Source organism: Rhinoderma darwinii, chromosome 2, assembly GCF_050947455.1.
Source record: "Rhinoderma darwinii isolate aRhiDar2 chromosome 2, aRhiDar2.hap1, whole genome shotgun sequence".
In the NCBI taxonomy this organism is placed as follows: Eukaryota; Metazoa; Chordata; class Amphibia; order Anura; family Rhinodermatidae; genus Rhinoderma; species Rhinoderma darwinii.
This window is the reverse complement of record NC_134688.1, coordinates 226,511,903-226,534,697: the sequence shown is the minus strand read 5'-3', so window position 1 is coordinate 226,534,697 and position 22,795 is coordinate 226,511,903.

Below are 22,795 nucleotides of genomic sequence, written 5' to 3'. Positions count from 1 at the left end.
CTTTTCTAGCCCAGAAAACTGGCGTAGAATATTTGATAAATTTCAGCATTTAATATAGCAATGAAAGAACTCAGTATTTATTTTATTTTTTTAACACTAAGCATTTCAAGGTAATCTGAACAGCAGTGGTATTCATTTAGGGTACTTTAGACTTCCATTTTTGTTTTAATATTTTTATTGCCCAAAGTAATATTTTCATCAGTTTCAGCATTTTTTGAGTACATTGAACATTCTGTTTTTACCTGTTATGTACTATCAGTTTATATCTTTCTTTTTATATGTAATTTTCTATGAATTATTCTATGTACTATTAGTAAACATTGCTATAAATGTATTATAAGGTTAAAAATAATTAAAAACTTGGATTTGTCTCATGAAGGAAACTCCTTATTAACTGTAAGTAAGCTAGCCACGGGTCCAGTTTCCCTAACCCCTGGTGATCAGCTGTTATCACCGGGATAAGCCCATGTCTGGCTATACATTTGTAATGTATGGCCGTATATGTAATTCATGGAGGCGCCGGGCCCCCCAAAGTGGAAACTGCTCTTACAGAGCAGCTCATCGAGGCCATATAGACAGAGTTTGTTAAGTTATTTACAAAAAAAGCAAAAACAAAAAAAACTATCTAAATTGTTATGATTTTTATGCAGACTGGGATCTAACAGGTCCCGGACTCTTTATGCCAACTGTTTACAGTGTGTTCTTAGTTTATAATATTAGATACCTAATGGAGCGGCAAGATCTACTCAAATGGTCCTACTGCTTATAATGACAGGGGTCCCTGAAACGCCTCGATTATACCAGTGCAAAGAAAGATTGATACAAAAATCTTCTTTTCTGGAATATGTATTTTACAGGCAATGAGCCAACTACTGGATTTCTACATTTCATTAAATATGATATAGTAGATTCTCTCCTTGTGCATTAGAGCAATAACAGGACCTCAGGTCGCAGTACATAAAGCATTTTTCTATTTAACAGTTTTTGGTGCAACTAACTATGGGTTCTTCTGCCAACCAAGAGATTTTTGCCCTAAACATTCAACCTTTCCATCCCCTTATTTCCCTTTTTCATTCCCTCTCAGTAAAATAAAACCTTGTTTTCTGTACTATTTCCACTAAAAGCTAGTAACACTTGAATGTCATCTGCATAGCAATGAACAGCCTCTCTAAGCTCAACTCCCACCGGACAGGGTGATCTACTGCTCCTCAAGAAACAAATATAAACATTTTTTGTTTTTTGTACATATAGCCTAAAATTATTGCAAGCATTTGTACAAATTTAAACATTTCTTATAAAAAAAATGAAAAATTAGGATTAAGGGTGAGTTTACGCTAGCATTTCTTTAGACTGTTTGGTTTTTGTGGGAGAGGAATTGCACAAATCATGTATTTTTTTTGTCTTTGGCGTCTTCTGTGGTAAAAAAGAAAGTGTAAGGCACAGAACATGATTTTTTGGGGAGATTAAATATTTTCCCAACATTTTTCCCATGTTAAATTCAATAGAGAATGAAATGTACAATTGATGCTACTGATAAAATTATTTAGCTATGGAATTGCTTTCTCACATAAAAACATATGGGCTCAAAAAACATCAGTGAATCCTCTCTAAAACATTAAAATGTGATCTTATCTAAACTCTAGAAGAATGCTGCTTTACTGTATGTAAGATGAGGGGAATGAGGAAAATAACAAATAACTGCAGGATCAAAATGTGCATAGGGTTTGTTATACAGTAGTATGTAACTGTGGAAACACACATCAGCATTAAAGCTGTATACACAAAATAATAAAATATTTTTAATTAAGACTAAGGCTTCGTTCACATCTGCGTCGGGATTCCGTTCATGGGTTCCATTAGAGCTTTACGTCAGGGGAACCAATGAACGGAAACCAAACTGAAACCAACGGAAACCATGGGTTTCCGTTTGCATCATCATTGATTTCAATAGTGATGGATCCAAATGGCTTCTGTTTGTCACCGTTGTGTAAGGGTTCTGTTGTTTTGATGGAATCAATACCAAAGTCGACTACGCTATGCATTCCCTCAAAACAACACCCTTACATAACGGTGACAAATGGAAACCATTTGCAACAGATCTGTCACTATTGAAATCAATGGTGATGCAAACGGAAACCTATGGTAGCTTTTAGTAGCCCTCGTCCAACGTTTCGGCTCAATACAAGGAGCCTTTCTCATGCATTTTTCATCTTGATTTGGAGTGCTGTCTATTTTTGGACACATATTGGAGGATTTGGAACCGTGATCGGGTTCCCAGGGCATGCACCCATCCATATTTTCAGGCTGGTGCTGCTGGACAGTGGACTCTATCTATCTATCTATCTATCTATCTATCTATCTATCTATCTATCTATCTATCTATCTATCTATCTATCTATCTATCTATCTATCTATCTATCTATCTATCTATCTATCTATCTATCTATCATCTATCACCGACCCCAGCCAGAAGAGGACCTCCGTCGCATGAGCAGCTCGGCTCCTCGGAGAGTCACGTCAGGGTCAGGCAGAGCGGAGTGTGGTAGCGGTAGGCTACCACTACCGCTCTCAACTCTGTTTGCTGTGTGGAGCTATTTACAAGGGGGAGCTGTGCAGCGCTATTTACATGGGGGGGGGGGGCTGTGTGGAGCTATCTACAAGAGCGGCAGTGTGGAGCTATATACAAGGAGGGCAGTGTGGAGCTATATAAAAGGGGGGCAGTATGGAGCTATCTACAAGGGGGCAGTGTGGAGCTATCTACAAGGCGAGCAGTGTGGAGCTATCTACAAGGGGGACAGTGTGGAGCTATCTACAAGGGGGGCTGTGTGGAGCTATCTACAACGAGGACAGTGGGGAACTATATACAATGGTGGCAGTGTGGAGCGATATACAAGGGGGGCAATGTGGAGCTATATACAAGGGGAGGCAGTGTGGAGCTGTTTACAAGGGGGCCAGTGTGGAGCTATCTACAAGGGGGCAGTGTGGAGCTATATACAAGGGGGCTGTGTGGAGCTATTTACAAGGTGGGCTGTGTGGAGCTATCTACAAGGGGGGGCAGTGTGGAGCTGTTTACAAGGGGGGCTGTGTGGTGCTATCTACAAGGGGGGGCAGTGTGGAGCTATATACAAGGGGTGGCAGTGTGGTGCTATATACAAGGGGCGGCAGTGTGGAGCTGTTTACAAGGGGCAGTGTGGAGCTATATACAAGAGGGGCTGTCTGGAGCTATATACAAGGTGGGCTGTGTGGAGCTATCTACAAGGGGGGCAGTGTGGAGCTATATACAAGGGGGGCAGTGTGGAGCTATATACAAGTGGGGCAGTGTGGAGCTATATACTAGGGGGGCATTGTGGAGCTATATACAAGGAGCGGCAGTGTGGAGCTGTTTACAAAGGGGCAGTGTGGAGCTATATACAAGAGGGGCTGTCTGGAGCTATCTACAAGGAGGGCTGTGTGGAGCTATGTACAAGGGGCCAGTGTGGAGCTATCTACAAGGGGGCTGTGTGGAGCCATCTTCAAGGAGGGCAGTGTGGAGCTATATACAAGGGGGGCTGTGTGGGGCTATCTACAAGGGGGGCTGAGTGGAGCTATCTACAAGGGGGAGCAGTGTTGAGCTATCTACAAGGGGGCTGTGTGGAGCCATCTACAAGGAGGGGCAGTGTGGAGCTATATACAAGGGGGGCTGTGTGGAACTATCTACAAGGGGACTGTGTGGAGCTATCTACAAAGGGGGCAGTGTGGAGCTATATACAAGGGGGGGGGGGGCAGTGTGGAGCTATATACAAGGGGTGGCAGTGTGGTGCAATATACAAGTGGGGGCAGTGTGGAGCTGTTTACAAGGGAGGCAGTGTGGAGCTATATACAAGGAGGGGCTGTCTGGAGCTATCTACAAGGGGGGCAGTGTAGAGCTATATACAAGGGGGGGGGCAGTGTGGAGCTATATACAAGGAGGCTGTGTGGGCTATCTACAAGGGGACTGTGTGGAGCTATCTACAAGGGGGGCAGTGTGGAGCTATATACAAGGGGGGGGGCAGTGTGGAGCTATATACAAGGGGGGCAGTGTGGAGCTACATACAAGAGGGGTAGTGTGGAGCTATATACAAGTGTGGCTGAGTGGAGCTATCTACAAGGGGGCTGTGTGGAGCCATCTACAAGGAGGGGCAGTGTGGAGCTATATACAAGGGGGGCTGTGTGGAGCTATCTACAAGGGGGCTGTGTGGAGCCATCTACAAGGAGGGGCAGTGTGGAGCTATATACAAGGGGGGCTGTGTGGAGCTATCTACAAGCGGACTGTGTGGAGCTATCTACAAGGGGGGCATGGTGGAGCTATATACAAGGGGGGGGGGCAGTGTGGAGCTATATACAAGGGGGGCAGTGTGGAGCTTTTTACAAGAGGGGCAGTGTGAAGCTATATACAGGGGGGGCAGTGAGGAGCTACATACAAGAGGGGCAGTGTGGAGCTTTTTACAAGAGGGGCAGTGTGAAGCTATATACAAGGGGGGCAGTGTGGAGCTACATACAAGAGTGGCAGTGTGGAGCTATATACAAGGGTGGCTGTGTGGAGCTATATACAAGGGGGCAGTGTGGAGCTATCTACAAGGGTGGCAGTGTGGAGCTATTTACAAGGGGGACAGTATGGAGCTATTTACAAGGGGGGGAGCAGTGTGGAGCTGTTTACAAGGGGGGCTGTGTGGTGCTATCTACAAGGGGGGGGGGCAGTGTGGAGTTATATACAAGGGGTGGCAGTGTGGTGCTATATACAAGGGGCGACAGTGTGGAGCTGTTTACAAGGGGGCAGTGTGGAGCTATATACAAGAGGGGCTGTCTGGAGCTATATACAAGGGGGGCTGTGTGGAGCTATCTACAAGTGGGGCAGTGTGGAGCTATCTACAAGGGGGGCAGTGTGGAGCTATCTACAAGGGGGCTGTGTGGAGCCATCTACAAGGAGGGGCACTGTGGAGTTATATACAAGGGGGATGTGTGGTGCTATCTACAAGGGGGGCAGTGTGGAGCTATATACAAGGGGGCAGTGTGGAGATATATATAAGGGGGGCAATGTGGAGCTATATACAAGGGGTGGCAGTGTGGAGCTGTTTACAAGGGGGCAGTGTGGAGCTGTTTACAAGTGAGCAGTGTGAAGCTATCTACAAAGGGGGTAATGTGGAGCTATATACAAGGGCGGCAGTGTGGAGCTATATACAAGGGGGGCAGTGTGGAGCTATATACAAGTGTGGCAGTGTGGAGATATATACAAGGGGGGCATTGTGGAGCTATATACAAGGGGCGGCAGTGTGGAGCTGTTTACAAGGGGGAATTGTGGAGCCATATACAAGAGTGGCTGTGTGGAGCTATCTACAAGGGGGCTGTGTGGAGCCATCTACAAGGAGGGGCAGTGTGGAGCTATATACAAGGGGGGCTGTGTGGAGCTATCTACAAGGGGACTGCGTGCTGTGTGGAGCTATCTACAAGGGGGGCAGTGTGGAGCTATATACAAGGGGGCAGTGTGGAGCTATATACAAGGGGTGCAGTGTGGAGCTGTTTACAAGGGGGGCAGTGTGGAGCTATATACAAGGGGGGCAGTGTGGAGCTATATACAAGAGGGGCAGTGTGGAGCTATATACAAGGGTGGCTGTGTGGAGCTATCTACAAGGGGGCTGTGTGGAGCCATCTACAAGGAGGGGCAGTGTGGAGCTATATACAAGGGGGGCTGTGTGGAGCTATCTACAAGGGGACTGTGTGCTGTGTGGAGCTATCTACAAGGGGGGAAGTGTGGAGCTATATACAAGGGGTCAGTGTGGAGCTATCTACAAGGGGGGCAGTGTGGAGCTATTTACAAGGGGGACAGTGTGGAGCTATTTACAAGGGGGGAGCAGTGTGGAGCTGTTTACAAGGGGTGCTGTGTGGTGCTATCTACAAGGGGGGCTGTGTGGAGCTATTTACAAGGGGGGGGGCAGTGTGGTGCTATTTACAAGTGTGGTGTGTGTGGAGCTATTTACAAGGGGGCAGTGTGGTCCTGTTTACAAGGGGGGGGTGGAGCTATCTGCAAGTGGTGCAGTGTGGAGCTATTTACAAGGGGGCAGTGTTGTGCTATTTACAAGGGGGGCAGTGTGGAGCTATTTACAAGAGTGGGCAGTGTGGAGCTATTTACAAGGGGGGCAGTGTGGAGCTATTTAAAAGGGGGACAGTGTGGAGATATTTACAAGGGGGAGCTGTGCAGCGCTATTTACAAGGGGGCAGTGTGGAGCTATATACAAGAGGGGCATTGTGGAGCTATATACAAGGGGCGGCAGTGTGGAGCTGTTTACAAGGGGGCAGTGTGGAGCTATATACAAGAGGGGCTGTCTGGAGCTATCTACAAGGGGGGCTGTGTGGAGTTATCTACAAGGGGGAGCAGTGTTGAGCTATCTACAAGGGGGGCAGTGTGGAGCTATCTACAAGGGGCTGTGTGGAGCCATCTACAACGAGGGGCTGTGTGGAGCTATATACAAGGGGGCAGTGTGGAGCTATCTACAAGGGGGGCAGTGTGGAGCTATTTACAAGGGGGACAGTGTGGAGCTATTTACAAGGGGGGAGCAGTGTGGAGCTGTTTACAAGTGGGGCTGTGTGGTGCTATCTACAAGGGGGGCAGTGTGGAGTTATATACAAGGGGGGCAGTGTGGAACTATCTACAAGGGGGGCAGTGTGGAGCTATATACAAGGGGGGGCAGTGTGGAGCTATATACAAGGGGAGGCAGTGTGGAGCTATTTACAAGGGGGCAGTGTGGAGCTATACACAAGAGGGTCTGTCTGGAGCTATCTACAAGGGAGGCGGTGTGGAGCCATCTACAAGGGGGGCAGTGTGGAGCTATTTACAAGGGGGCAGTGTGGAGCTATATACAAGGGGTCAGTGTGGAGCTATCTACAAGGGGGGCAGTGTGGAGCTATTTACAAGGGGGACAGTGTGGAGCTATTTACAAGGGGGGAGCAGTGTGTAGCTGTTTACAAGGGGTGCTGTGTGGTGCTATCTACAAGGGGGGCTGTGTGGAGCTATTTACAAGGGGGGGGGCAGTGTGGTGCTATTTACAAGTGTGGTGTGTGTGGAGCTATTTACAAGGGGGGCAGTGTGGTCCTGTTTACAAGGGGGGGGGGGTGGAGCTATCTGCAAGTGGTGCAGTGTGGAGCTATTTACAAGGGGACAGTGTTGTGCTATTTACAAGGGGGGCAGTGTGGAGCTATTTACAAGAGTGGGCAGTGTGGAGCTATTTATAAGGGGGGGGGCAGTGTGGAGCTATTTACAAGGGGGGCAGTGTGGAGCTATTTAAAAGGGGGACAGTGTGGAGATATTTACAAGGGGGAGCTGTGCAGCGCTATTTACAAGGGGGCAGTGTGGAGCTATATACAAGAGGGGCATTGTGGAGCTATATACAAGGGGCGGCAGTGTGGAGCTGTTTACAAGGGGGCAGTGTGGAGCTATATACAAGAGGGGCTGTCTGGAGCTATCTACAAGGGGGGCTGTGTGGAGTTATCTACAAGGGGGAGCAGTGTTGAGCTATCTACAAGGGGGGCAGTGTGGAGCTATCTACAAGGGGGCAGTGTGGAGCTATCTACAAGGGGGGCAGTGTGGAGCTATTTACAAGGGGGACAGTGTGGAGCTATTTACAAGGGGGGAGCAGTGTGGAGCTGTTTACAAGAGGGGCTGTGTGGTGCTATCTACAAGGGGGGCAGTGTGGAGTTATATACAAGGGGGGCAGTTTGGAACTATCTACAAGGGGGGCAGTGTGGAGCTATATACAAGGGGGGGCAGTGTGGAGCTATATACAAGGGGAGGCAGTGTGGAGCTATTTACAAGGGGGCAGTGTGGAGCTATATACAAGAGGGTCTGTCTGGAGCTATCTACAAGGGAGGCTGTGTGGAGCCATCTACAAGAGGGGCAGTGTGGAGGTATCTACAAGGGGGGCAGTGTGGAGCTATCTACAAGGGGGCTGTGCGGAGCCATCTACAACGAGGGTCAATGTGGAGCTATATACAAGGGGGCTGTGTGGAGCTATCTACAAGGGGGGCAGTGTGGAGCTATATACAAGGGGGGCAGTGTGGAGCTATATACAAGGGGGGCAGTGTGGAGCTGTTTACAAGGGGGGCAGTGTGGAGCTATATACAAGGGGGGCAGTGTGGAGCTATATACAAGAGGGGCAGTGTGGAGCTATATACAAGGGTGGCTGTGTGGAGCTATATACAAGGGGGCAGTGTGGAGCTATCTACAAGGGGGGCAGTGTGGAGCTATTTACAAGGGGGACAGTGTGGAGCTATTTACAAGGGGGAAGCAGTGTGGAGCTGTTTACAAGGGGGGCTGTGTGGTGCTATCTACAAGGGGGGCTGTGTGGAGCTATTTACAAGGGGGGCAGTGTGGTGCTATTTACAAGTGTGGTGTGTATGTAGCTATTTACAAGGGGGGCAGTCTGGTCCTGTTTACAAGGGGGGGGGGGTGGAGCTATCTGCAAGTGGTGTAGTGTGGAGCTATTTACAAGGGGGGAGCAGTGTGGAGCTGTTTACAAGAGGGGCTGTGTGGTGCTATCTACAAGGGGGGCAGTGTGGAGCTATATACAAGGGGGGCAGTGTGGAGCTATATACAAGGGGGGCTGTGTGGAGCTATCTACAAGGAGGGCAGTGTGGAGCTATATACAAGGGGGGGGGCAGTGTGGAGCTATATACAAGGGGAGGCAGTGTGGAGCTATTTACAAGAGGGGCTTTCTGGAGCTATCTACAAGGGAGGCTGTGTGGAGCCATCTACAAGGGGGGCAGTGTGGAGCTATCTACAAGGGGGGCAGTGTGGAGCTATCTACAAGGGGGCTGTGCGGAGCCATCTATAAGGAGGGGCAATGTGGAGCTATATACAAGGGGGCTGTGCGGAGCCATCTATAAGGAGGTGCAATGTGGAGCTATATACAAGGGGGCTGTGTGGAGCTATCTACAAGGGGGGCAGTGTGGAGCTATATACAAGGGGGCAGTGTGCAGCTATATACAAGGGGGGCAATGTGGAGCTATATACAAGCGGTGGCAGTGTGGAGCTGTTTACAAGGGGGGCAGTGTGGAGCTGTTTACAAGGGGCAGTGTGGAGCTATCTACAAGGGGGGCAGTGTGGAGATATATTCAAGGGGGGCTGTGTGGAGCTATCTACAAGGTGTGCTGTGTGGAGCTATCTACAAGGGGGGCCGTGTGGAGCTTTATGCAAGGGGGCAGTGTGGAGCTATATACAAGTGGGGCAGTGTGGAGCTATATACAAGGGGGACATTATGGAGCTATATACAAGGAGCGGCAGTGTGGAGCTGTTTACAAGGGGGCAGTGTGGAGCTATATACAAGAGGGGCTGTCTGGAACTATCTACAAGGGGGGCTGTGTGGAGTTATCTACAAGGGGGAGCAGTGTTGAGCTATCTACAAGGGGGGCAGTGTGGAGCTATCTACAAGGGGGCTGTGTGGAGCCATCTACAAGGAGGGGCAGTGTGGAGCTATATACAAGGGGGGCTGTGTGGAGCTATCTACAAGGGGACTGTGTGGAGCTATCTACAAAGGGGGCAGTGTGGAGCTATATACAAGTGGGGCAGTGTGGAGCTATATACAAGGGGGGCAGTGTGGAGCTATATACAAGAGGGGCAGTGTGGAGCTATCTACAAGGGGGGCAGTGTGGAGCTATTTACAAGGGGGACAGTGTGGAGCTATTTACAACGGGGAAGCAGTGTGGAGCTGTTTACAAGGGGGGCTGTGTGGTGCTATCTACAAGGGGGGCGGTGTGGAGCTATTTACAAGGGGGGGCTGTGTGGTGCTATTTACAAGTGTGGTGTGTGTGGAGCTATTTACAAGGGGGGCAGTGTGGTCCTGTTTACAAGGGGGGGGGGGGGGTGGAGCTAGCTGCAAGTGGTGCAGTGTGGAGCTATTTACAAGGGGGCAGTGTTGTGCTATTTACAAGGGGGGCAGTGTGGAGCTATTTACAAGAGTGGGCAGTGTGGAGCTATTTACAAGGGGGGGGCAGTGTGGAGCTATTTACAAGGGGGGGCAGTGTGGAGCTATTTAAAAGGGGGACAGTGTGGAGATATTTACAAGGGGGAGCTGTGCAGCGCTATTTACAAGGGGGGCAGTATGGAGCTATATACAAGAGGGGCATTGTGAAGCTATCTACAAGGGGCGGCAGTGTGGAGCTGTTTAAAACGGGGGCAGTGTGGAGCTATATACAAGAGGGGCTGTCTGGAGCTATCTACAAGGGGGGCTGTGTGGAGTTATCTACAAGGGGGAGCAGTGTGGAGCTATCTACAAAGGGGGCAGTGTGGAGCTATCTACAAGGGGGCTGTGTGGAGCTATATACAAGGGTGGCTGTGTGGAGGTATATACAAGGGGGCAGTGTGGAGCTATCTACAAGGGGGGCAGTGTGGAGCTATTTACAAGGGGGACAGTGTGGAGCTATTTACAAGGGGGGAGCAGTGTGGAGCTGTTTACAAGGGGGGCTGTGTGGTGCTATCTACAAGGGGGGCTGTGTGGAGCTATTTACAAGGTGGGCAGTGTGGTCCTGTTTACAAGGGGGGTGGAGCTATCTGCAAGTGGTGCAGTTTGGAGCTATTTAAAAGGGGGACAGTGTTGAGATATTTACAAGGGGGAGCTGTGCAGCGCTATTTGCAAGGCGGGCAGTGTGGTGCTATTTACAAGGGGGCAGTGTGGAGCAATTTACAAGGGGGGCAGTGTGGGACTATTTACAAGAGGCCTTTTTGGCGCTATCTACAAGGGGGGTTGTGTGGCGCTATCTGAAAGGTGGTGCTGTGTGTGGTGCTATGTACAGGCGGCACGGTTACTGATGGGGCACTTTTATTGGGTCGAGCACTAAGGGATCATTATTAAAGTGTGGGACACCGTGAATTACGAGTTTGTTTAGAGGATGGGGAATAGGTATGGAGGGTGCTAGAAACGCAAGAAGCCAACATGTCTGTGTGTCAAATTCTGTAGAGACAAGTCATGGCTGGAATAGGTCATCACAGCGGCCTGGGACAGATGGAGAAAAAAAGGGAAAGTGAACGACTAATCAGAGAAAACATCACCTAAGTTAGCGGGAGAAAGTCCTAGCACACTGCACAGTGCACAGGGAACGATTTTGTAACGTGTAAAAATTTTGGTCTGTCCGTGATTTTTAGCTCAGTTGTCCAGAAATTTCTGGAGGTTGACAACACTGTTCTAAGCGCACATTTTGATCAAATTGTGTTTGCCCACCTGCCACGACTATGTGACCTCTATGAGGTGGGAACATACGCTGCACATACACCGAGAACTGGGACTAAGCCAACATATATCTGGGGATGGTAGGAACCAGCATTAAAATAATTAAAATCACCCAGGGCAGAATGGGAGGAGTGCAAGATCAAAAATGTATCATCTAAATGAAAGAAATAAATGAAAGAAATCCCACAGCACTCCAATGGTTCCAAAATAGAATGTGATTTCTTCAGTCAACAGCTGCTTGGAACCATTGGAGTGCTGTGGGATTTCTTTCATTTATGCCTTACAATCCACGGATCTGGATTACTTGCTTGCACCTATCATTGGAATTTGACGCAGAGTGCTGCTTATTTCTATCTATATATCTATCTATCTATCTACAACAAAGAAAATCAAGAGCAGCACCATGCAGGAATGAACAATAAATATGGGTGCCAGCCTCAGGAGAAAGGCTAGATCCTTCGTAATAGTCTACAAAAAAATAAGCAGCACTTGTGAGGGTTGCAACGGGACTTACCCCTCTCGGAGGACGGCGCAGGAGCCCGGGCTTGGCGGGCGCTGAAGAGGTGGCGGCTCAGGAGGAAGGAGCGTCTGTGGCGTCATTGCAACGGCTGCACCGCCGAGAGCCATGACGCATGCGCCCGACGGTGAGGAGGGCGAGGTCTGCACGGCGGGACAAGGAGGAGGCACTCGGCAGGAAGAGAAGAGAGGGCGTGAAATATCAGGGGGCGGAGTCAGCAGTGGCGCGCGGGGAAAGAGTCAGAGGAGTGAGAGGAGAAGAGTGGGGTGTGATAGCAGGAGGACAGAGGAGAGGACGGGGAGGAACAGGGAAGAACAACAAAGTGGAAAGTGAGAGGTGCCGGAAAGGCACCGGAATAAGGAAGGCAGGAGCCTGCCAGCACGTGGGCTAGCAGCTGCAGCCTGAGGATAAGAGAAAGAAGGACAACACTTGGGTTTCAAAGGAAAGCCTGGAGGAGGATAGAGGACCGGCCAAAGCACCAGGAGTGTGCCAACCGCCACAGGTACCGTGCCCAGACCTTAAGGCCCCTGACAAAGAACTAGATTCCCGCCATAACCAAAGGGCCCGTGTCCTAGTCCGTGACCGTTCCCGCCGTGACGTCCCTCACTAACTACCGCCACTTTACTCCCAAGAGAATAGTCTCAAAAGGGGACAAACAACCCTTGCATGGAACTGTTATAGATAAAGCACCGCCTGTAACCCTTGCATGGAACTGTTATAGATAAAGCACCGCATGTAATACTTGCATGGAACTGTTATAGATAAAGCACCGCATGTAATACTTGCATGGAACTGTTATAGATAAAGCACCGTATGTAACCCTTGCATGGAACTGTTGTTTATGAATCTTGTTGGAATAGGAGCAGACAGAAGGAACGGTCGGGTTGACGGGACTTTGATGGACTATTAGCTGGACTTCGTGTAACCCTTAGCGTCAGCCCGCCAGTTCAGTTGCATCCTAGGGGTCCATCGTTTGGACTACCGACTGAGGAGAGAGAGGGTTGTCATGAAAGGTAGCGGATAGCTCCGCAAGGACCCGTGACGGTGCTAGTAGGTACGTTAGTCGCGATGGAACCGTCCAGCAGCGGGACCTTACCACCGACCCCGACCGTCATGATACCCATGGGGGCCGCCCTAATGAACATTCCCAAGTTTGACGGAAAGAATGTATCAATTGCGGACTGGACGGAACGAGTTCGTACTGCGGCCCGGTTATTCCAGGTACCGGTGACCCACCAAGCCGACCTGGCCTTCAACTCACTCGAAGGGGACGCGAGACAAGCTGTCTTGGTTTTATCGCTAGAACACCGCGACACGCTAGAAGCAATCATCAGCCGATTAGAGTCCCTATATGGAGACGTCACTTCAGCCGCTGACCTCCGGAAGAAATTTTATACCCGGGTACAGAGGAACGGGGAATCACTCCAGCAATTCGCGGTAGGATTACAAGGAATGTGGAGTTGACTGGTACGGAAAGATCCAGTGGGATGTGCGGCCTTAACAGAGCCGGACCGAATAGTGCGAGACCAGTTTGTATCCGGGCTAGACAGTCGGACCCTGAGACGCGCCGCGAGAGACCTCGTCCGGAGCACCCCCGCTGCCACGATGAGTGAGGTGTTGCGAGAAACACTCGAAGTTCACCGAGAGGAGTTGGGAGAAGCGAGTATGGCCCTGCAGAACGTGGGTACACCCGAACCATCTTCAAGAGCGACCGGACGGCCAGAAGCAGTGTTCACCGAATTCGCCCGGGATGTCAAGGAGGCTATTCGGGAATTGAAGACCGATGTGGCGCAATTAAGAGTAATGGCCGATCGACCGGAACCCCTTTTTCGTCCACCCCGATCGACACAAGGAGGGCCTCGACGCTGTTGGCAGTGTGACCAGCCGGGTCATTTCGCCAGAGATTGCAGGATGAGACGCTACCCAAGACGAGAGCAGCCACCTTTAAATTAAGGTACCCCGCCGCTGAGGGCCAAGCTGCGGGCATTCGATCGACAGGCCCAAAAGGAAGGGTGGAACTTTTGACAGGAAAATGCCCCGTAGTGACAGCCAAGATCGGGGGGGTTAACGTTCCTTGCCTTATTGACACTGGGTCGGAGGTAACCACCATGACTTATCAGTTGTTCCATGAACAATTCCAAGGTCACCAGACTCTAGAAGCCCCTTGGATTGAACTTACGGCGGCTAATAGCCTGCCAATTCCCATTGCCGGTGTGACGTGGTTAGAATTAGAAGTGTTTTACCGTAATTTTCCCCGTGCTGGTATTGTGGTAGTACATAATTGTGCAAGGCCGGGTATACCTGTTATAATTGGCATGAATGTGTTGCAGGAAATACATGGCAAGATGTTTAACGAGACGAGCGGTGCCCGATGGGAATAGCTGGCAACCGATGGAACCGCCCGGCAAGCTTTGTTTCATGTGCATCAAATCTGCCAACGACAGGCTGACTTGAAGACGCTACGGGGGCGAGTGGGGTCGGTGAGGGCACCAGGTAAAGCGGTGCTGCAAGTACCACCTCTACAGGAAGTAGCCATTCCCCTCTCCGTAGGGACTCATCATCGCCTAAGGGATGCCATGGTCATGGTGGAACCCATGCGAAGTCTCAAAAGCACGCCACCCTGGGTGGTAGGAAGAACGGTGTGTCGGATAACCAAAGGAATGGTGACCGTCAGGGTGCTGAATCCGACCCAAAGGGTGGTCGAGATACCGGCCGGCACAGTGCTAGCTACTGTTGATATGGTTAGGCCAGAGGACGTGACGGACCCGGCCATGGTCGAAACTTTAAAAGAGACATCGCCGAGAGATGAAGGCAGTGAGGCCGACGTGAACGAGCAGACTGATCGACTGTGGCGCCAACTCGAAATGGACAGAATAGCCCCGGATACCAAGTCAGAAGAGCAACTGAGGACGCTTCTGCAACGCTTCGGATGGGTTTTCGCTCAGCATGAGGAGGACTTTGGGTGCACCACTACCATCGAACATGGGATTCACACGGGGGCGGCGCCGCCCATCCGAGAGCGATATCGCAATATTCCCCCCGCGCTGTATCGAGAGGTAAAAGAGCTCCTCCAGAAGATGCTAGACGGACAGGTGATTCGAGAGAGTCAGAGCCCCTGGGCAGCCCCGATTGTGCTGGTAAGGAAGAAGGATGGGTCGCTCCGGTTTTGTGTGGATTACCGCAAATTGAACGCCTGTACTCATAGGGATGCTTACCCACTGCCCCGAGTGGAAGAATCACTAACCGCCATGCAGGAGGTTCGGTACTACACGACGCTCGATTTAGCAAGTGGGTACTGGCAAGTACCCATGAAGGAAGCGGATAAGGAGAAGACGGCGTTCATCACTCCCTCAGGCTTGTTCAAATTCAACCGGATGCCGTTCGGGCTAACAAATGCGCCCAGTACTTTCCAACGGCTAATGGAGCATTGTTTGGGAGATCTAAATTATGAGTCAGTCTTGATCTATCTGGACGATATTGTCATTTTTTCAAAGACCTTCCCAGAACACCTGCAGCATCTACAGGTCGTGTTGGAACGATTGGGAAGGTATGGACTCAAACTAAAACCCAGCAAATGCCGACTGGGCCGACCGGAAGATCCAGTACTTGGGCCATGTCATGAATGCAACGTGAATTGCACCTGACCCAGATAAGATTAAAGCCATACAGGAGTGGGCCATTCCCCAGAACACAACGGAAGTACGAGCCTATCTCGGATTGGTCGGTTACTATCGGAGGTACATCCGAGACTTCTCAAAAATTGCAAGTCCTCTGAATCAGCTCCTCTGTGGACAACCCACCCAAAAGAAGGGGAGCCGAAGCCCCAGTGTAGTGGAAAAATGGCAGGAGCCACAACAAGCGGCATTCGCAGCACTGAAGGCACGACTGGTGACCGCACCCATCCTCGCGTTTGCAGACTTCGCCCAGCCATTCCGGCTGTACACCGACGCCAGCCTGAAGGGACTGGGAGCGGTCCTGGCCCAGCAGCAAGGAGACGTAGAGCACGTCATCGCCTATGGTAGTCGTAGTCTGCGACCGTCAGAACGCAATCCAACCAATTACAGCTCATTCAGGCTCGAGTTATTGGCCATCGTGTGGGCTGTTACCGAACGGTTTGCCGAATACCTGGTTGGAAGTCAAGTGGAAATCTACACGGATAACAACCCCCTGGCGTACCTTGGGACGGCAAAATTGGGGGCGATGGAACAGCGATGGATAGCCCGACTGGCTCGATTCAACTATACCATCCGCTACAAGCCCGGTAAGAACCATACCAACGCCGATGCACTCTCCCGACAGCCGTGTGAGACCCCGGTCGGAGAGGTGGACGAGGAGCAAGAAGAGGTAGAGATACCCCCACTGCGTGTGGTGCATCCCCCAATGCAGCAACAGCGGGTAGTGACCGCAATACAAGGGATTGAGGATCTTACTGAGATGTATGATAGGGCCGAGTGGAAGAAGCGGCAGCAGCAAGACCAAGACCTCCAAGCCATCGACAAATGGGTGCGGCGGCAGGAATGACCCACGGCAGAGGAGCGAAGCAGGCTGTCAGCGCCAGCTAAAGCACTGGTTCGGCAATTGGAGCGACTAGAACACCATGATGGGGTATTGTACCGAGGAGTGTGGGGAGACACCTGCAACGAAATTGAATCATGTACTGCGTTACCCACAGAGGTGCACTCGCAACCGGCAACCGGCCTATTTACAAGACTATGAGGTTTAGTGCAGAGGACTGCACTTGTTAACAAGGGGGGAAGTGTGAGGGTTGCAACGGGACTTACCCCTCTCGGAGGACGGCGCAGGAGCGCGGGCTTGGCGGGCGCTGAAGAGGTGGCGGCTCAGGAGGAAGGAGCGTCTGTGGCGTTATGGCAACGGCCGCACCGCCGAGAGCCATGACGCATGCGCCCGACGGCGAGGAGGGCGAGGTCTGCACGGCGGGACAAGGAGGAGGCAGTCGGCAGGAAGAGAAGAGAGGGCGCGAAATAGCAGGGGGCGGAGTCAGCAGCGGCGCGCGGGGAAAGAGTCAGAGGAGTGAGAGGAGAAGAGTGGGGTGTGATAGCAGGAGGACAGAGGAGAGGACGGGGAGGAACAGGGAAGAACAACAAAGTGGAAAGTGAGAGGTGCCGGAAAGGCACCAGAATAAGGAAGGCAGGAGCCTGCCAGCACGTGGGCTAGCAGCTGCAGCCTGAGGATAAGAGAAAGAAGGACAACACTTGGGTTTCAAAGGAAAGCCTGGAGGAGGATAGAGGACCGGCCAAAGCACCAGGAGTGTGCCAACCGCCACAGGTACCGCGCCCAGACCTTAAGGCCCTTGACAAAGAACTAGATTCCCGCCATAACCAAAGGGCCCGTGTCCTAGTCCGTGACCGTTCCCGCCGTGACGTCCCTCACTAACTACCGCCACTTTACTCCCAAGAGAATAGTCTCAAAAGGGGACAAACAACCCTTGCATGGAACTGTTATAGATAAAGCACCGCCTGTAACCCTTGCATGGAACTGTTATAGATAAAGCACCGAATGTAATACTTGCATGGAACTGTTATAGATAAAGCACCGCATGTAATACTTGCATGGAACTGTTATAGATAAAGCACCGCATGTAACCCTTGCATGGAACTGTTGTTTATGAATCTTGTTGGAATAGGAGCAGACAGAAGGAACAGTCGGGTTGACGGGACTTTGATGGACTATTAGCTGGACTTCGTGTAACCCTTAGCGTCAGCCCGCCAGTTCAGTTGCATCCTAGGGGTCCATCGTTTGGACTACCGACTGAGGAGAGAGAGGGTTGTCATGAAAGGTAGCGGATAGCTCCGCAAGGACCCGTGACGGTGCTAGTAGGTACGTTAGTCGCTGATTCCCACGACGCGATCCGTGGGCCGAGAGTGTGACTCTTACCCTAGGATAGGCTGTCAGTAGTGGGTAGCTCCCGCCGTGACTGACAGCGGCGTATCCTTAGCCAAGCCGGCAATGTGGGGTCAGGCACAACCTCTCTCCGGGGGACTTCCAGCGGGATCGAAGTCCCCAACCTCAGGATTCCTGTCTGCTCCATAGAGAAGAATTTGTTATTTGCTCGCTACAGTAAAGAAGTTGCCCAACAGGAGGTGTGTCGTGTGCATTTCATTTCTACCGCGGTAGTTCCTCCTACACACTCCTGGATCTCCAAGTGAAATAATCAAGTGATGAACTTTATTTCATAAGCGACGTTTCGGCAGATGCAACTGCCTTTCTCTGCTCTATCTATCTATCTATCTATCTATCTATCTATCTATCTATCTATCTATCTATCTATCTATCTATCTATCTATCTATCTATCTATCTATCTATCTATCTATCTATCTATCGATCTACATCTGGGAAAAGGCAGCCGTGCGGTGAGTGAGTGCTGAGTCTCGCCCAGCTGTCTGAGCGAGGCACCGCGAGCTATCTTGCAACTCTCGCGGGATATCGCTAGTGTACTAGTAAAGCAGCTGGCAGCTCCGTACGGAGGCAGATTCAACAGTAGGTGAGTAAGGCATGCAGATTACACATGAGGGCCAATAAGTTGCACCCAGGTAACATAAAAAAAGAAGGCTAAGCACCCGACGCACCCCTATAAGAAGCCAGAATGCTGGCGAAACGTGTGTCGGGTGCTTAGCCTTCTTTTTTTAATATTGCCTGCGTGCAACTTATTGACCCTCATGTGTAATCTGCAATCCTTACTCACCTACTGTTGAATCTGCCTCCGTACGGAGCTGCCAGCTGCTTTACTAGTACACTAGCGATATCCCGCGAGAGTTGCACGATAGCTCGCGGTGCCTCGCTCAGACAGCTGGGCGAGACTCAGCGCTCACTCACCGCATGGCTGCCTTTTCCCAGACGGGACGTTCCCCCTCTGCTTCGTCTTCCTGCCTACCGTCGGGGAAGTCTCCGAGGTGGCCCACCCAGTCAGGGGACAGCCCTCTGGGATTCCCCGTAGGGTTGTCTCGCTCTCTACCACTAGCCAGGTAGAGTCAGCTGTGCTCACACTCTGCTGACTCAGTCAGAGACCGTAGTTACTAGCACACTGTTCAATACAGTTTATACAGCACGATTTCTCTGCAGCGACGTCCCAGTCATCCTGCTTGGGCTTTACTGCAGTAGACATAGGGCTCCGGACATTACTTACATCAGCCCCGCTTTAGAATATCCATATTCTGTTTAAACCAACACAGTGTGACACCACATAGGTACAACTACTTCATGTCCCTATACATCACAGGCAGGTTACCTATATAGACAGAAGTTTTCTTTGCAGTTCTACATATATTGGTATACTATCCAATCGGCCCATATGGTATGTGAAGTTGGGGGTCCTACACACATACCCGTTTGCACCACAGGCATCTTAATCCAATTTGTTTTAATTTTATATACTAATAAAAGTTATTTATTAATAGACCACACACTTGTCCCCTCCCCCTCTCCTTTCCCCTACTTTCTACTTATCTAGGTGGTGTACACCATTGTGGTCTATCTGTCACACTTAAACTGTGTAATAGGTGATCATCTATTTATTTCCAAAAAATTGTACTCACCTTGGTCCCGTTGCCATGACGAACTGGGCTGCTCCACGACGGGACCCTTGCGTAGGCTGGCGTGGTCCTGTAGCCTAGTACAGAGTTTTCCAACCTTTTCGGACTCGAGGCACCACTGGAAAGATACAATATCCTCAGGGCACCCCTACCACAAATTGTTTCGAGAGCGACAAGCAGAACAGTTTTAGAGTATGTTCACACAGCGTTTTTTGTAAGGCAGAAAAAAAATCTGCCTCAAAATTCCTTCAGGAATTGACAGCATTGTTTGACGCAGGCAAAAAAGCACCAAACGAGCACCGCAGGTATTTTCTGGCTCCCATTAATTTCAATTGGAGCTCAGAGGTGGAAACCACTTGAAGACCATCAGCCCCCCACTCACAGTAAAATGACCATCAGCCCCCACTCACAGTAAAATGACCATCAGCCCCCACTCACAGTAAAATGACCATCAGCTCCCCACTCACACCCCTTGTAGGTAGTGCCACACAGCCCCCTTGTATGTAGTGCCACACAGCCCCCTTGTAGGTAGTGCCAAACAGCCCCCTTGTAGGTAGTGCCACGCAGCCCAAAGCCCCCTTATAGGTAGCAACCCTCCCTTCCTGTAGATAGCGCCACTGTAGCTCCCTGGAGGAGTGGAATGCCCCTGTGACCGGGATTCCGCACCTGGAGCACTCCGCTTGATGTCTCTGTCCATATATAGACAGTAACATCAGGGGCAACTCCTGTAGCAGAATCCCTGTCCACAGCATTGCCGACGCTGTGAATGGGGATTCCACTCCAGGAAAAGCCCCTGTCGTCTGTGTTCATTTATGGACAGTGACGTCACTGGCTTCTCCTGGAGTGGAATCCCCAGTCACAGCTTTGGGGATTCCACTCCAGGAGAAGCCCCTGACGTCTCTGTCCATTTATGGACAGTGACGTCAAGGGCCTCTCCTGGAGTGGAATCCCCGGTCACAGAGTCGGCAACGCTGTGGACGGGGATTCCGCTTCAGGAGTTTCCCCTGATGTCACTGTCCAAAATATGGACAGAGACATCAAGCGGAGCGCTCCAGGAGCGGAATCCCCGGCCACACGGGTATTCCGCGCCTTCAGGGAGCTACAGTTGCAGTAGTAGATAGAAGAGCAGGGAGAGACCTCCCTGCTTTACTATACTGGCGTCGCTACAGCTGTAGCAGCCGCATTGGCTGCTAGCGGTGCCGCCGGCCATGGTGGGGCCTGACCCGACGGGCGGCATGAATGCCTTCATGCCCGGTGTCGCCGCTAGCAGCCGCTATGGCTGCTACAGCGGTAGCGACGCCACTGAGTGAAGAAGCGCCTGGGCGGAAAGGGGGCCCGGGTGCTTCTGAAACAAGCAGGGGAAGCGAGCCAGTGCAGCACCCTCTTCCACCTGCTGGAGTTATGCGCCCTGTGCAATGGCACAGGTCTCACACCCTTAAGGTCGGCCCTTTATCTATCTATCTATCTATCTATCTATCTATCTATCTATCTATCTATCTATCTATCTATCTATCTATCTATCTATCTATCTATCTATCTATCTATCTATCTATATCTAACTATTGCATTAGTGATGAGTAGTAAACATTATTCACATATATCAAATTGTACAAATATATTTACATGTTAAAATCTATAATTGATATGTAATCATTCAGTACGGGACCGGGAACTGTATTCCCACGGGGAGGCAGGGACTCCTAGCATCATACATAACTATGATGCTAGAAGCCCGGCTCCCTGAACTGTGCGGGAAATACGGCCGACACATGGTCCGTTTCTCACAGACCGAACATGGACGTCTGAATAAGGCCAATTGTCTCCTATTTTTGGTGCGGATTGCGCACTGATAATTCACTACAATTTACAATATAAGGCTATATTTAGACGAACGTGTGCGAAATCAGCCGTGAATAACAGTCGTTATTCATGGCCAATTTGCACCCGTGCGGGACCCGTTTTTATACTTGAGTCTATTGAGGGATCCGTGAAAATGGACAAAAGTAGGACATGACCTATTTTTTTACAGGCCCTTCACACGGTCCATTAAAACAACAGCCATGTGAATAGCTCCATAGAAATACATGCAGCCGTGTGACGGCTGTTAAAAAAAACGTCCTTCCCTTGAACGATTAACACATTCCTCTGAATAAACCCTAACTTATGTGAATGGGTGCATGCACATGCAGCAGAGAAAAAATCTGCATGGAATTTAGGACATGCTGATTTTTAAATCTCCTGCATGCCTATTATGTTGCAGAATTGTAACATATTTCATCCTTTACAATATAAAGGGTTAATTTGCTGTAAATCCCTAGCAAAATCTGTAAGGCTACATGCACACATTGAGGAATTTGGAGAACAAAATCTGCATCAAACCTGCAGGTAATTCCGCAGGTAAAATCTGCACAAAAGGCCGAGTTCCCCCGGGACGGATACGCTGTACATACACCACGCAGCGTATCCAACCTGGAACCCGCAGGACTTTCTGTCTGAAAAATCACACCGCATTGCATAATTAAGCGTGCATACTTAACCCCTCCCTCCTCTGACGTCCTCTCCGGCCCCCCTGGATGACGTTTCAAGCCATGTGACGCTGTAGCCTGTCATTGGCTGCAGCGGACACATGGGATACACGAGTTGGACTGCACTTAGAAGGAGCGCGTTCTGGGTAAGTATGTTTGTTTTCTTCCGGTTTGCGATTTTCGTGGCGTAAACGCTGCGAATACGCCACAAAAGTCGGAACACTTGGCTTTCTGTTGCAGGTTTTGCATCCCCATTGAATTCAGTGGGGAAAACACGCAACAGAAAATAAATGAAAACACAGCAAAAATGGACAAGATGCAGAATTAAATTCCACACCGCAGGTCAATTTATTAACGTTTAAGCTGCTTTTTTTTTCACACAAAATTCTGTTACGGAAATTCCGCAGCATTTACACTAAGTGGGAACCCAGCCTAATAGTGTGCTTTTTTATACGTTTTTTGGTGTGACTTTTACATTTTGATGCGGAAATAGGAGCAGGTTTTATTCTGCAGATTTTTTTGATTTTTTTTAAACTAGTCAGAAACAATTCGCAAGCGGAAACGCAAAATATATTGATATGTAGCATATTTTCAAATACGCACCGCAGGTCAATTTTTGTGCAGAAAAAATCTGCGACATGTAGATGAGATTTCTTGATCTCATTTACTTTGCTGGTATTGTATTACACTGCGGATTTGCCGCACAAAAATACCCGTGACAAATTTGCACGTAATAAGTATTGTGTACATTTGGCCTAAGGCCCCATGTACACGATCGTATTTTTTCCCTCCCGTAAATACTGGCCGTAAATACGAGTCCTTTGTCACGCGTTTTTAACCCGTATTTACGGACCCGTGCCCGTAAATACGGGTCCGTTGTCATCTGTATACCACCCGTATTTACGGACCCGAAATGATGTCACATGATCGCTCAGTCGCCATTTTCTCTGCTTCTCTTTATTCAAAAA